This window comes from Bombus vosnesenskii, unplaced genomic scaffold (genome assembly GCF_011952255.1).
Source record: "Bombus vosnesenskii isolate JDL3184/JDL3185 unplaced genomic scaffold, Bvos_JDL3184-5_v1.1 scf7180000013304, whole genome shotgun sequence".
Taxonomy (NCBI): domain Eukaryota; kingdom Metazoa; phylum Arthropoda; class Insecta; order Hymenoptera; family Apidae; genus Bombus; species Bombus vosnesenskii.
In genome coordinates, this window is record NW_022882953.1 from 289,643 (window position 1) to 306,557 (window position 16,915).

General features: G+C 34.0%; 1 protein-coding gene across 2 annotated transcripts in view; it reads left to right on the top strand.

The window, feature by feature from the left end:
• The window catches only part of LOC117234368 (torso-like protein), a 33,970-nt gene that overhangs the window by 12,556 nt on the left and 4,499 nt on the right, over positions 1–16,915 (top strand). The window contains exon 1 of one of the 2 annotated variants that reach the window (XM_033495492.1): positions 15,872–16,035. The exons of the other annotated variant lie outside the window; for it this stretch is intronic. The gene's annotated coding sequence lies outside the window, so the exon portion shown is untranslated. Of the gene's footprint in view, positions 1–15,871; positions 16,036–16,915 lie in introns of those variants that run through there. 2 annotated transcript variants of the gene reach the window in all.

Consider the following 16,915-nt stretch of genomic DNA (forward strand, 5'->3'; position numbering starts at 1 on the left):
TACAAATGATAAAAAAAGTAATTCATTGATTGGTTCTATTTCTGATATATTTTTCCGTGTTTCTTCCTTAGTTCGATATTTGTTACTGCGATTATTTAACGTGTTGTCAATTTATTCTTAATAATGTATCAAAATAGATATTCCAATATTTAATTCTTTATTTTTAGAAAAGTAGGAAGTAGAAATTTCCTTCCGTATTAACGTAAGAAACTAGTTTCAAGTATATACTTAAATTTAGAATTTATCAGTTCTTAATAAAGCAATAAATTCGAGAAACGCAGGAGTAATATTATACGTTGCAGATTCTGCGACATGTTATCGGAAATTTTAGTCAACGATGCTTCTTGAGTTCATTCGTCAGAGATCATGGAGCTTAAGCGATTAAAAGGATGACGTGTATCGCATATACAATTATATATCATTAAATATGCATATTATTATGCATTGGAAATCGTATGCGCATATAACATTTAACTTCCTTTCTTTCTGTTTCACATTTGACATTTGAGTATTAATTTTATAACATAATTAGTTATTAACTAATATTAAAACATGCAACCATAGTAATTTTAATGAACTTAAATTCTCAACAATCTTTGATTTAACATCTCAAACGCTTTTCTCTCTATTTAATGGATCAATGACTCAGTTCCTTGCAATTGGATTATAGACGTTTATGCATTTATGCAAAACTTATAAGCGAAAATAATAGGCAAAAATAAGCAGAATATCGAATGTTTAATAATTATTACGATGTTCAGTGAATTGAAACAGAAGTTTTCAAGTTTACTATAAAATTGATCGTACAGTGGTTTAACAGAACTCAGTATCTCCATAAAATTATACTATCTTGAATAAAAGTTCTATGAAACTGCATAATATGCCTTGACTTCAAAGAAAAGATACAAATAAAATTAACCGTCCTACTATCAGCGTAAAGAGATATTACATTTCTTCGTATTCGTAAAAACATAAAATCGCATAAACACACACACACACAGTTTATTTGTAATATATCTATACTTATTATATAACCATGATATAACAATATACAATCAACCTTCTGACTCTAATAAAAAAAAAGCTGGAATGATAGAAAGATAAATTCAAGCAAACAATTAGGGACGACACCACAGGATCGTCGGTTCGATGGAATTAGTGCAACAAGTGTGCAGTGGCAACAAGTGTGGCGGTGATTGGAACGGCAACGTCGGTGGCTCGCGTTATCTTTGGCTGTCTTGCAACAAGTATTCAGTCAGTGACCCATAACAATTAGTTTCATAGTGGAAGGGATAGTCTCTACGATGTAGGGGGGAATGTCGATTAACGGAAGTGGAATAAACTTGGGTGATCCGGTAGGGTAAGTCCAGCTGGACTTCTTGACCCTCGTATAATTCGCACACCAACGATGGACATCGAGCCTCTCGCTTTGATTACGTTTGTATTTAAGAAGTTTATTGCAGAAAGAGATCTCGTTTTCTCATTTCAATGGATCTCGACTTTTTTCAACAAAATATTTATCATATTACACAATCGTTACTGGTGTTATTCATAATTATATCACGGAAGAACTGTATTCGATCGAAACGTTCTCCAACATTGTTAATAGTTTACGATTGATATTAATTATTAAGGAAAGAAGGTTCTGCGCGTTAGCGAGTAAATGTCAAGTAAAAACGATTGAACGTAATACAATAACATTGTAACACGAGAGAAACAAGGCAAAAGTGCAATCATATAAAGATTGAGTAGATATTGTAACATCCCAGGAACCATCAGCGTAACGACATAATAATAGAACGATATTATATTCAACAACATAATGATGCCAACATAACGATATACAAGAATAATACTGCAATATAACAGCATCCATATTAATAAACTCTACCAATGTAATGCAACGATCAGTAAAAAGTATCATTCTCATGTACAACACGATCGATACATGTAACGATACATTTAACTCGTACGCACAAATCCTACCAACGACACGACAAAATTGTATCCCAGGCACGGACGCAATTTATTGAATCATCCATCAAACGAATTACCCAGCCGTTGTCAGAGACAGAATACAAGTAAGATCCCTATGCACTTGTGCATTGAAATCATGAATTTGTAATACGACATTCGCAAAAGTTTTCACACAGAGTTCGTTCGTACATGCGTGCATGAAAAAGATCGATCGAACGATCGACAAATAGAAGTAGATCGGTAACGGTGTATGTAAAAATTTATGCAGTTCTTTCATAGGTTTTGTCACGTTGCACAATGGTTAATGAATGAAATTTAGTAGCTCAATGGTCTAGAAAGGATGATTTATTGGTTTATAGACTCCATAGATCTATTTTCCAATGAATTTAAGTGGCTCAACTGGCGATATAGTTCTAAAATTGTTAAAGGAGCTTCAAATTTATTTGATTAGATATTGCCGCTACGTTTTTACACTAAATATTGTTAGTTTTAGAAAATTATTATTTTTTTTTGTTACTAACATTTATTATAAACTTATCGTGATTATTGTACATAAATATAGACTAAAATGATTAATTTTCTATTCTTATTCATTTTTGATATATCAAAATTTATTAGTAGAAAAATTCTGAATTATTTCAGTTAAGTAATGGTACGAATTACTTAATGCTGCGCGCCATCCATCTACAGTAGCAGACAAAAATTGAAGACAACAATTTTTGAGTATTGTCGTTATATTATCGGTACTAAATAATCAACAATTCGAAGTTATCCAATATTCAGCCAGAAACTGTGAATTGTTTTCGCCGAAGAACAAGACTGTAGAGAACAAGTGCAACAGTATAACTGGACAGTACAAGATTTAGGTAAAGTATTATTTTCCGATGAATCGAAGTTTAATAGCGTATAATAGGATGAAATTCGATAACGAACAATTGCTTATTTGCTCATTTATTATCTACAACGCATTGGTTATTTATTGATTGTTTATTATCTATAATATAGCGCGATAATCTACCATGAAGGTAATCGTCTTAAATTCATGTCCGGTACTGTAGGTAAACAAGACTCTTTAATGTCCCAATGCAGGCAGTTGAAAAGGACAGAGCCCTCAGATCTGTATGCGGAATAGACAATTAAACCACGTTATACCTGGCAAGAATCGTCAATAGTGTGTCCTATTAGCGTACATCGCGTTTGGCGCAGTGGTGGCAGGTGGCCATAAACACCTATTTTTCATCGCAGTGGCAAGTTTAAGTAATAATACGAGAAATTGAATTTTTAACGAATATCGAGTGCGATCGATCGATGATCAGGTAAATTCGATACACTTGAAATACACGTGCAGCCGGCACGCGTCGCTGAGTAATGGCGCGAACGCGTGCGCAATCATTTATGCATTTCAGGCGTATTAGTAACGTTAAGTGCGTTACCGTTAACCAATGAAACAGTCACCGAGGAAGAAAATTGATCGCGACCAGGTTGGACGGGACCGCGGATTCTATTTACGAATTGCGTGTCTCCCTTTCTAAATCCGTCATACGATAGCAATGCTGGGAATGAAGGGAACACGTCATTTTCATCTGCACCCGTGTTACCGAGGGACGAGATTGATGTGTTCGCCGAAGTGAAAGACAAGGGGCATTGTTGTAAGATGGATCAAAGTATCTTTACAGAGAATGAAGGATTAGATGATACGAGTCGAAGTATGTCTCAGGTCCGATACATGGAATATATACGTCGAATCCAGGCTAATGCGGATATTTATTCAAATTTATATTTTTATTAATGTCATTAAAAATATAGAGTTTAGATGAAAAGCTTCTACTTGTGAAAGTCTTGCCTGTTTGACGTTATAGAAAATGCTCTATTTTGCTTGTCGTGTGCATTTTGTGTACTTGTGTATCTTGAAAATTTCTCATAAATATCGTGCTTTATGGGAGATACCATGATCTTTTGTTACGTGCGTTCCATGTATTTCTACGACATCGAATTTCAATATCGTAGAAAGTACTTTTTCTGATAGCAGTTACTGATTTGATAAAAAGCAGTAAGGAAAAAGCTGGAAATTCCCTGTATAACTATGCGTTTTTACGAGTCTGGGAAGTGACAAACTTGACTGTAAGGAATTCCTGGTACGCTGCTTGGAATTCGTGAGACATAACCGAGTTCTCATAATAGAGTTCTTGTAGGTTTGATATATTGTACAGGGTGGACCACACAGGGAAGAGTTATAACCTGATATAATTCTAAGAACTTTTGGTGATCCCATGAAATCTTCGATTATTCATGCTTTAACACTATGAGTCACATCGAAGTTAGTGTTCGAAGAATAGGAAGTCATTTGTATGAGATGCAGTTATGTATGTTTGAAGTTATCTACCTCTGCGTGTTTGAAGTTTTCAGGGTTGTCTGTGCCAGAAACCATGAGTTCAATAGCTTTGACTCCACGAACTTACGGCTATTTATAACAAATTTAATCATAAAGATTAGTCACAAGAATCTCGTCTATTGTTTAGTTTCTCAGTGTTTTCATTATAATCTGCTTCTGAAGAAATATCGTAGATGATTATGCTTTAATCTGACAACTAAGAATTAACGATTCTAACGGATGAATAATTTAATACCAACATGAAGTTACCAGTAATAAGATAGAATAACATAGATAGACAGAGTAAAAACGAGTTCTAAAAAAATTCGAACAATTTCTGAGTTACACGTTAGATCGATTTAACGTATAAAAAAAGGTGACCTGGAAAATTATTTCAAGTCGCGATAATTCACTTTCAGTGCATTATCATCAATCGCTTCATTTCCCCAAAGTAGGCAAAAGTTTCGGATCGAACCTGTTAGATGAAATCCAGTTTCAACGACCTGTTCTCGTTTCTTTCATTCAGACGTACCATTTTAGGAGTAGACATTGAGAACCGTATTGGACACGAAGTTGATAGACCAGCAAATAACAGTCACGTCGTTTAAAGTGCACGTGCATCGTGATTCACGAGCGCTATAATTGTGACAATCATTTATTATACTTCTCTCTTTCCCTTTCTCTAAACTCTTTGTCTTTTAGAGAACGCAAGTCGCGTCTAGAAGCCTTGAGACGTGCATACGAATTGCGAATTCAGTTAACTAGCCTCGATTTAGCTAAATCGCGGGAATCGACTTGTTATGCTCGTAAATTAATGTACGGTGATGAAAGTGGGTGCGGGAAAGTCGATAATTATACGGAGTGCCTAATGTAACGAATAATTTACATGTTTGCGGAGTCGCTAGGATTTCTGTAGAACTTCTGCAAAATTTAGCAATTTCGTGTGTATCTTTATGCTGAACTTAATGAGAAATTTTAGAAGAAAGTTCCATTTATTTAAAAATCTTTTATGATTTTGGCGAGCAGCCACATACAGCGGTATACGAATAAAAATTTCTCAGCAAACATAGATACCTAAAGACAAGAATAACTATCTATCTTCTGAATCACATAGTGTATTACACTTGGCAAACCCTTCGCAGAAAATATCGCTTCTTTCCACGGTACAAAACACACTATTCTTCCTTCCATCATCCACACGATGATATCAATCTCGATTTCTATACACATTCCACAATCTCGACGTAAAGGAAGCGAAACCATTACAGCATAAACTCTCTGCAACCTAAGTAATTCTCCCATCGAATAACTTTTTATATCACAACTGAACTGATATTACGCTATTGCTACTAATTAATATCGCAAGCACGATAGTGCTTCTGCATAAAATACAGGTAGAGATCAAAGAAAGATCTTTGAACTTGCATATCAAAAATACGTAACGATTGTATTGTATAACATATAAGCGTCAAGGTAGTCAAAAGTGGTTATCGATGTTGCTCTATTTTTAACAACGATTAAAATAAGATAGATTTCACGAACCGATGTATTTTCAACAATACGAATGATCTGGATAATATTGTGAGAGAGAAAATGCACAAATACTACGTAATAATTTATGAAAATTAAATATCGTCGTGCAGTATACTTCAATCTATCGCGGTATAGGAAAAAGTATATTTTCAACAATACGAATGATTTGGATAATATTGTGAGAGAGAAAATGCACAAATACTACGTAATAATTTATGAAAATTAAATATCGTCGTGCAGTATATTTCAATCCATCGCGGTATAGGACAAAGTATATAAAATTCGTGTTAGACGATGGTCGGTGAAAAAGACATCTCACCCGGGAATAATTCGTCTGTGGCACCGCTTCCGGTGTCTAATTCATTGCGCAAAGACTCCTTTCGTGGCCCCAGCGACCACACGACCACGCTACTTAAGTAATTCCTCCCCATTTGCCTCTACGTCACGTAGATCTCTCGCTTCTTGTACCAACGACAACTGAATCGCAGCGCCCGCGAGCGCTCGATTGTTCTTTCAATCGTGATTTTTTTCATGACGCGGCTGCTCATCGCACGGAAACGCATCGAATTTTGTAACGAAGGTTTCCTCTTCGACGATATTCCTCTTGGACTCTGTTGTATCCTCAAAGCATCGTTTCTTCGACAAGGAAAGGCGAAAGGTACGTGCTTCGAGCGATTCGAGCGATCGTCATTGCGGTTAGGTGCTGTTTCGAATCGATGACAGTCGACACGTACGTTGCTGTGACGTAAACGTTAGGATTGATCGTTAAAAAAAGTTGCGATATCCTGGTTTCTTCTATTTTTACTTATTTTTATTCTTATTTTGAAAAATCGCTTTTCGAGAAGTGGTGTTTTAAAAAGCATCATAAATATACGTCGGAAGACCATATTTAAGATAGGTGAAAAGTTTTAGAACATAGAAAGCTGGTAATTTTTTCATGACTATCACAACAGCATCTCTGACTCGAGTTTGACAATGTTACCAGATAATATGAAATCATTCGTTGATTCTTGGTACTTTTTTTCTTTATCTGTAACAAAATTCTATAAGAGATAAATATTTTCCATAAGTTTCTTTTATTCGATCTATTCGGACTTTCGACTTTCTAACGAATTACCTGATTCATTGTACGCAGTAGTCTTTAAATAACTCCTTAAATGTCATTTAATTAACATCATAAAAGCCATCGATAGATACGTAATACATCTTATAAAACAAATTATTCGCAAATGAACGTGCGTATCCTCTGTGTCTTACGTTCAACGTTTCATTATTCCCCCACCGAAACTGCAATTTCTAATGTCTCGTGTGCTGTACCATTGAACGCACATCAATTCCAAGCGATTCTTAAGGAATAAAATACGGCGACACGCACGTGACTTACACACCCGCGAAATTACGAAATGTACCTTTCAGAAGACCACGACGTCGTACATCTCGCTTTATGTCTGCCCCATACGATCGTTCGATGCATAACACTTATTACACAACGTTTGGTATAAGTATGCCTCTCTTGGAGCAGCATCGCAAGAATGAGCGTGCAGGGACATCCGATGGTGTTTACGATCGTTTAATTCCACGAGACTTTCTAACGTTACGCTCGAACGAAAGTAAATATTTATCGCGCGCCAATGGTCGAACCGGAATTACTTGCCTGTCTTAAATAGTTTGGAACAATAGCTTAAAACCTAACACCGTTACATCTATGACTAGGCAAAGTTGTTTGTGATAAATCGATAAATTTCCCTTTCGCTATCCTTGAAATCCAATAAAGGAGAATGTCAATTAGGTTAGTGCACAATGCGTGCACCGTGCGAACTTCACCTGTTTAGTATGTCCGTGAACTTCTAATCATGGTGACAAACCACTTTCTTGCGCTTAATGGAGAATGGCGAAAGTGGAACCTGTTCCACTTCCGTTTCACTAATTTGGAAGCATCGACATCCTCGACTGAGCGGATGCGCGCTGCATAATGTTCCATTGTACCATTCACGCTGGCTTTACGGCTGTTGAAAGCTGTATTTATACGCTCCTGTAGGCGTTAATTTTGCTTAATCCTATACTTTGCTGGAAATAATTAGAGTATTGCGTGTATCGACGATTAAATCGCTGTATATTACGTTGTTTAGTATACGAAGATTATAGGTGAAAAGTAAGACACGTAGATTTTGATATATTTATAGGAAATTGGAAAGCGTAGGATTTCACAAAATGCACATACGTAGTATGAAAAAATATATCAAATATCCAAGACATAGCGTTTTCTGTAATACTCGATAGGTTAAACAATTTTCGACCGAGGTTTTATTTTTTTAATTATATCAAAACTATGAATTTACATAAAAATCCGCAGTCTAACGATAAGTAATTTTTCTGGTCTTTTATAGAAGAACGATTTTAAGATTTAATTGAACAATTTGTTGTCGCTCGATTCTACACTAAAACTATCTTCCCGTTTGATCTCGACGTTGTTTTATGATTTCTCGTACTGCAGAAACAATTTCTAACGCTCATAACTTTCAGTAGGGAAAAATCTCGATTTCTATTCAGTTTCTCTATTTCAAACGCTAGATCTTCTTCGTATCGACATATTGGACGTCAACGTCGAAAAGCAGTGCACTTTCACGCGACTCGCCTTATTAAATATTAAAATGATAAAGGATGAGGTCACCTTGAGGCGCCGACAGTTCTACGCGATGAACCCTTTGTTGTAATCTTATGAATATGTATGGCAACTTTTGTTTGCAACACAGCTACTGTGAATCTAGGTATGTGGAACGATCTTCCTTTCGAGATAAATCGACAAATAGTTTCCTATTATGTAAGTCTATAACGCGTAGGTGTGAATGTTCTTTCATCAAGGAAGGATGCTTAGAATATAATAGCTGACCAATCTTTTGATTGCAGCTAGTAATAGTTTCTTTGAGAAGAATACTTTTAGGTAGATGCTTGTTAAACATTTTGATAAAAGTTTTCAGTAGAAAGGGTCTGAAAGTTTTATTTTCTTTCGATGTCACAAACTTTGTTCCAATACTTTGGATCGTTATATAAAAAATGTTAAGAAACATATGGATTTTGTAAAATAAAAGATTCACGTCGATTTTGGAATGATTCTTATTAGTAGTAGTTGGTATTCATTATTAGTAGTAGAACAAATTGAGATGATTGGGGTTAGGAAATCATTCTGAACGATATCACTGCAAAACATGGAACGATTGTGAATATTTGTTGTATCTTCTTATTCATTTTTCGGCCCTTCATTCTGATATATGTCATCATAATTGCAGAAGAAATATCTAATTTCATATCTGTGTTTAGCATGCAATAATTGGCACGTAAGAAGCTGTTACAAGCATCTCGTATAAAATGACATAATTCTGTCGATATTAACGAAAAACGAACAATAATTGCAATATCGTGTTGCAAATAAAAAGAATCCAAAAATGCAAGTACACAGTCTAGATATATCGTGTGGAAGATTTCAATTCTACTTTCACTCTCATCTCGCAGTACCCGATTGTTAAGGCCTGTATTCATTCTGCTGTAACATTTTGTTACAGTATGCACTCGTAACACAATAAGTCATCATCGACGATAAATCGTGAACATTATGCTTCGTATTATTTTAATCCTAACGTTAGAACGAAGATGCAAGCGACCCTACATTATGACATTAATTCTATGAAATCTGAGCAACGTAGTATCAAAAATTCAGCGCAGTAGTTAATTAATAATTAATAGATGATTTTATGAACTTTGGATCCCATAGATCCTGTGAGATCCACAGACTAACTTTCGGCACTGAAATGATAAATATCGATTTCTCATCGCCTACATTATACATCTTGTGCGTTGTATAATTTCTTGTACACTTACTTCACAGATGTTACATAATGGCTTATGAATGTACTCTTTTATTTCTTAGATAATTTAATATTAGATATAGATTTAATAAACTTTTTTTTATTTACAATACAATATTGCAATTCTTGTTCGTTCTCCGTTAAAATTGACAGAATTACGTAATTCTATATGAGATGCTTGTAGCAACTTCTTACTTGCCAATTATTGTATGCTAAAAACAGATGTGAAATTAGATATTTCTTCTGCAAAAATGTTAGAAACTATGTTATTACTCAACGGTGGTTTAATTACTTCACGTGTCTCCATAGTAATTTCACTTTGAGATTATGACAGATTCTAAGGTAATAATAATTCTAATCTTAATTCTGCAAATAACTCCAATAGATGAATTAGCAAAGAGCTTGTCATGCTACTATTAAACATAGTGCACATATAACATAGTAACAATATTAATTTCGTGAATGACATTCTATGACTTTCCGCGTTCTAACGATATCATAAATGCCAGAGATTTATTTTTCGTATTTTATCACGAGACAAATGTAACATTATAGCATAACACGTTCCAAGAAACGTTATACTCCAGGAATGACGCTTTTAAACCAGAGAAGTTCTTATGAATTTCCGTTTCTTCCTCGTTATGGCTACGCTCTTGAGAGAAACAATCACGTTTTACCGTATTAATTGATGCTCCAATACGGTACTTCGTTTGAAACGTTCTTCCTTTGAACTCATTTCCATTATTCATTTATTCAATACACACGTTTTCATGCAATAGCACCCAAATTCCCATAAATCAATCGGGAAAGAGCAGGATTAATATTAAATACTAAAATAGCAACAAAAGTATAATTAAATATCAGACAAATATATTTGAAAAATTCTTTACGAGGAATTTAATCCAAACTTAATCCGAATTACTGTTCATATACAATGTATTTTTTCTCTTATTCGATTAGGAAAATTTTGATTATAAATAAAATACGATATAATTAAAAAGCTCGAAAATAATGCGGATGCAACGGAATTAACAGAAATAGATGGTGTTGAAAAGCCACCATTGTAGACACTAAAAAACGAAAACGTGGTATTGACAATTATCTAAAACACATAGATTTCTCAGATGCCGGGAATAATAGGAAAAGTTCAAATATACCGGTGTAATGAAATGGTTTTATTGCGACGAGGACGTCAATAATGACGATTTTATGCAAATAGAAAAAGCAAACGAACGTGATAATTGAGACGCGCTTCCTCCTGTCAAAGCATTCGAGGAAAAACTTCGACGGCTCTAAGTACAAAAAGAATGTAAATCTATGCGGTTACTTATGTTGAAAAAATTATGTGACTTAGCAGCCAAAAAGATATTGGATCCATAAATATTTGAAGAATCTGTCAATTAATCTTAATTCATTATTTACTATACTACCATTAGTTTGGATAAGAGAGGATCTACTATACATAAAAGTTAATGTTCAAAGATTATAAAATAATAAATTTACTAAAACTATAAGATATAAAACATATATTCACTAGAATTCTTCTTTCCATCTATTATAATCTAATTTTAATTTTTATGCTTAGAGCCACGGTATAAATTAGGATGATTTACTTTGTGGATTAGTATAATCATCGAATACTGCATTTGCACATTTTCATTGAGACAACATACTAGAAAGTAGTCTTCCTCCAACATATTCGAGTCACGAACGCAAACATAAAATGTACACCCGAGCCAACCGCGTAATTGTTCACATTCCTTGGACAGAGAAACGTTCAACAAGTAATTACCAGCCGATATTCCTTCAGATGTAAATCGTTGCAAAACATTCGCGTCGCTAGGACGATTGCCAGATTGGAAGAAATCCAAGGGCTTAGCACAACCTTCGTTCGTTACGCGATCTATGCATGAGCGAAAGCGTTTAACGATATTACTAGGAAGCCTCGTTCTTAAAGTAGACTTTTCATAGACGTCGTTAAATGGAACAAAAAGAGGTAGGCGAAGGTTCGACGAATTAACCTTCAAAGCAAGTTTTTAGAGATTCATAAAGCCTATTATTAGATTATTATGAAAAGTTTGTGGCATAATTAATGTGCTTCCTATTGGAATAGAATATTTTTTGCAATTTGAAAGGATAAAATATTAAGCTGAATTTTTGTAACTAAAATTATATTTAAATTAAAAAAAAAAAAACGGTGGTTGTTAAAGGTGCCTCTAAGCGAAATTAAACTAATGATACGCCAATCGAAAGAACTTGCCGAGAAAAACATTTCAACAAACCTTTAGTACCTTACTCCTATTATTAGGGTACTTATTTACCTAAACATTACAGTCTATGCTTGGTTTCTTTTGTTCTATCCTATAAAAAATTGTGAAAAAAATCTGAGCTACTATAGCCGTGGTGTTCCCACATTTTTTCAGTGCGGAATCTATTTTTTAAAAATTAGGAAGGATAATTGAAATGGAAAATAGCAATTTTCTATTGGCGTTATTAAATGACAACATCTATGTTTTTATAGTAGAAGCTACCTATAACGTTTATTAACTCATAATTTTTTCAGATTTTCCGGAATGACGCGTAGCTAAAAAATTAAAAGTCATCGTCTTTTATCTTTCCATGTCTGTAAGAGTGATTTATGATGTATTTATATAACTGATTTTTTTTTGTTTTATTTTTATTAAACGAACGAATCTTAAAGTGTCTCATCTTTTATTCATTTTCGTCGCTGTCAACGTTGATCACAGAATTTACTCGCTCAACATTGAAAGCTTTGTTGAGTATTTCAGCAAAGCTTGTAATGTGTGCTATATATCCAACATGTGATAAATAGTAAATTATCGCAGCGATATGCAAGCTAAAACCCAAGAGTGCCATTACTGTTTGCACAATGCACATTCACAAAAGTGACTTTTTATTCTCTAGCAGCCATTCATTATTATTTTCCTTCAAACAACATTGCTCTATATTATTTTTTGAATCCATTACCTCTAGCAAGTATCACACTGCTTGAGATAGTCGATCGGATCCAGCAAGAAAGATTTTTAAATTGTTATTTGGAGAAAAGTAATGATATGACACTATTGATACTGTCAACACTAAAAACAGTATAAAACGTACAAGTGCTGCATAAAGCGTATACAGAAAATATGTTCGAATTTATAATTATTTGCAGCACTGAACATACCAAACTCAATTGACTGCCCGAGAATAGAAAGACATTTTTGTTCCTCACGCATCGCTGCGATAATTTATTATTTATCGCATTCTATATATAAAAATCATGTCGCGTACACGATAAGGCCTGCTGAAATACTCAACAAAACTTTCAATGTTGAGCGAGTAAATCTTGCGATCAACGTTGACAACGACGAAGATTAGTAAAAGGTGAGACATTTTAATATTCGCATATTTAATAAAAATAAAATTATTTAGAATTGCATATAATATTCATATGATATGCTCTTTATATAAATTGTATAAATACAGAAATCTATACATTGTTTAATAACACTAATACAAACTTGGCATTTTTAAACATTTCTGATTTTTAAAAAATAGATTAGAAATAGCACAGGAAAAATGTGGAAAAATTGCCAGATATGTAACGTCACGGCTATAGCATCTCAGATCTTTTTCATAGTTCTCCATATGGTAGAACAAAAAATAAACCAAGCATAAGTTTTAAATCGTGTTTAGGTTAATAACTATACTAATAATAGGGGCTAGATGGCTAAAACTTTGCCGGAATGGTTTTCCTAAGAAGCTCTTTCGATTGACGTGTCACAAGTTTAATTTGGCTTAGCGGTACACATTTTAACATGCTTATTCCGCCATGCTCTTTAGAATACAGAGTGAACCGATAAATTCAATTATTGATTATTGGTCTTTTCAAAAGTTTGGAATTTTTAACATAAAATTTAATTACCTCTGCCAGTATTTATAATCGGTCGATAGTTACTTTTTTTTCTTTTTTTAATTGAAAGATTTCCAACAATTTCAGAATTATATTTAGTTAATATTTAAGTTCATCAGGTTTACGTGTCTTACTTGTTTTACTAGTTGTAAAATAATAGGATTATTAGCCGATTTCAATGAGCTGTAGTAAAAGTTTATTAAACATTGAATATAAGAAAGAAAGAAAACAACGAAATTGTTTCGCACAAGATACTCAAAGTGGTATATCTGTTGCAGCAATGCAACATTGCAATCGTCTGGTCGCTATATCACGTACTCTTCTTATCACTTCCGGATTGTTTCAAAGATACGTTCCAATCATTCTTTGCGTCATATCATTAACTTGATTTTTCTCTAAAGATTATTCCTCGAATTTTTTCACTTGATATTTTAATCTTGAAAAAGCTCCTCTTACGCAAATACGTAATTTAATAATTACGTCGTAAAACAATCAATAACCAGAGAAATTATAATAACCTGTTACTATGTTACTATGTTAATGAATATCGATGAAGGTCGATCATACACACACACAAACACACTAAAAAATGACCACTAAAAAGAAAGGGAAAAAAAGAAGAAAGAAAAAAAGAAGGGAAGAAAAGGAAGGGAAGATGGTGAACGTATCAACATTTTACGTATTAATTTCGTATTTTCGTATTAACTCATTTACGTATTTTTAATTCAATTTTACGTATTAACTCATAATTTTTTCAGATTTTCCGAAATGACGCATAGTTAAAAAAATTAAAAGTCATCATCTTTTATTTATTTTATCATGATTTATGTATTTATATAACTGATTTTTCTTTTAGTTTTATTTTTATTAAATGAGCGAATCTTAAAATGTCTCACCTTTTATTAATCTTCAACGCAATTTTACGTCTTCTCCAATTATCAATACGGAAGTAAATGGTTCGAGGCATTTCATTGTCAAACGCAGTCCGCGAGCGATATACCGTTAACACAGAGCGGTGCATAAATCGTAGCCTGCGTGCATAACGATCAATCGTGTCGCGTGGACATTCATCAAGATGAACGGGCTCGCGTGCACGCGGCCAACCGAGACGAACGATTGACCGCAGCCCGAAACCTTGCATATCCTCCTCGAGCCTGCAGAAGACAAAAAATCTACGGATCTTAAGTTAATTGAGAGGAGGATCAAGCCGAGGCTGCATCAGTCTCGCAGAATGCGCACAAATGCAAGAATTCGTAAGAACTTGAAAATGTTAAGTGACATTCATAACGAATACCTTACGAATATTTTACGAATGAATAATAAATTATATAATAAATATCGAAGGATCTCAAGTTCAAAGTCTTTAACTCAAAGCTTTAGAAGATATACATGGACAAGTTCTTCTTCTCTGAGGAAACTTTCTGCAGACCAAATGACTAAATTTTGAGAGATTGCAAATCAATGATATTCTTCTGGTAATAAAACAATGTTATTAACGCTATAACTACCAATTGCGTAATAGCGAGGAGTCACGGGCTGTTTGGTTTCGCAAATACTAAAACTGTCCAGGTATCATTGGCAAAATTAACGTTGACTTTTATGACAGAAGCGAATATTTACGGCGAATTCCTTGTATTAGGTTGTCCGAAAAGTATCTTTCTCTTATAGACACGTCTTTTACAACAACGCATCTTTATAGAAACATGAAACCAAATCAGTCAAACGTTGTGATTTTTATCTTGATAAAACAAAATGTATCGTGCGTAATTCGATAAAATAATATAAAACGGCAAATCTCGTGCATCCACTATTTCCTTATAAAACGGAAGAAACTTTTGAAAGAAAGGGCCTAATGCATAGCAACTATTACGGTAGCAATATGGTTCGTAAAGAAGGGGTTAGAACTTTTTGAAACATTTGTCCGACCGATGGAGACCCGACTTCGCACGTTGGAGAACCGCGTTAGACCAGCGTGTTTGCCCGGTAGACAGGTGGGGATGAAGGCCACGTACTGCTTCTGCAAATGCCTCGACGATGTGCACCTAGACCTACAAAACGAGATAACTCGTGGCGATCTACCGGCGGACTCGTTGCGTCGCGCGTGCACTCGCGGTTTCGAAGCGCCGGTAGATTCCAGCTGAGTACACGAGTTGTTCCGCCACTCGTAGGTTCATTTTAAGAAGGACTTGTAACATTTTGTGTAACTTGTATATCATATATGTATAATTTTAATGATAATCTGTTTTTATATTGGACAAGTTCCTGATATCGCGGGATTAGTAGTTTCGATTAATTGTGGCGCGAAACTGTGAATGAATTTGCCGATGGTGTGAGGAAGTTTGTGTCGTTTGCTACTTGTCTCGAGGATCGGTTCTGTAAGATGTTCCTTGATATTTTCATTATTTCTATTGATCATAGTTTTTTCTAAACATTTTTTTTTTTTTGGAACAATTAGACCTTCTAAATGAATATTTAAAATATATTTGAATGCTTGCTCCGTTTTGTACGTAAAATTAGTTTCTAATTATATTTATTTTTATTTGTATATTTATTTATATTTGTTACATGATTGATATTTCAGTGTAGCGTGCCAACTTGTATTTTGTAGAAAAGTATATTCAAAATGAAAGAAAATCTCATTCGAAGATAAATGTTTAAAGTTTGTTATGTTTATACCTGGTACCATATAACGAGATAGAAATAATTAAGTACTGTAACAAAGAAATATCGAAAGTTTCTAATGAATATAGAATCCGTATAAAAAGCACTTAGCAAACTTTCATATTCCAGTGAAACATATTTTAACGGTTCCTACAATGTCAGAGATTTTAGCGAAAGTTGTTACGATAAGAAACATCAGCGAAGGAATGTTAAGAATCTGCAAAGACGTTACAAAGCGAAACGCGGTCGGCTTAGGTATCCGCTAAATTGCAATCCTCTTATGTTTTATATTAGTGGAATCGATACTTACCGACGATTCCTATGTAAGGAACTCATCTTCTTTCAGAACCACGCGTAAATTTTCATTCGTGTTCGAAACTTGTATTCATCTCAGCATTTAGATCTTTGGAAATTTAAATTGTTCATTTTTATTTTCAATTTCATCTGAAATTGAATTTTAATCAAAACCCATTTAACAAATAAAAATCCCTGATCATTAAAGTTTCTTTACATTCCGTACCACTTTCTCCCAGCTTATTCTATATATATAAAAATTCCTAATTTTCAAAAATTCTTTACACTTCCAGTTTCATC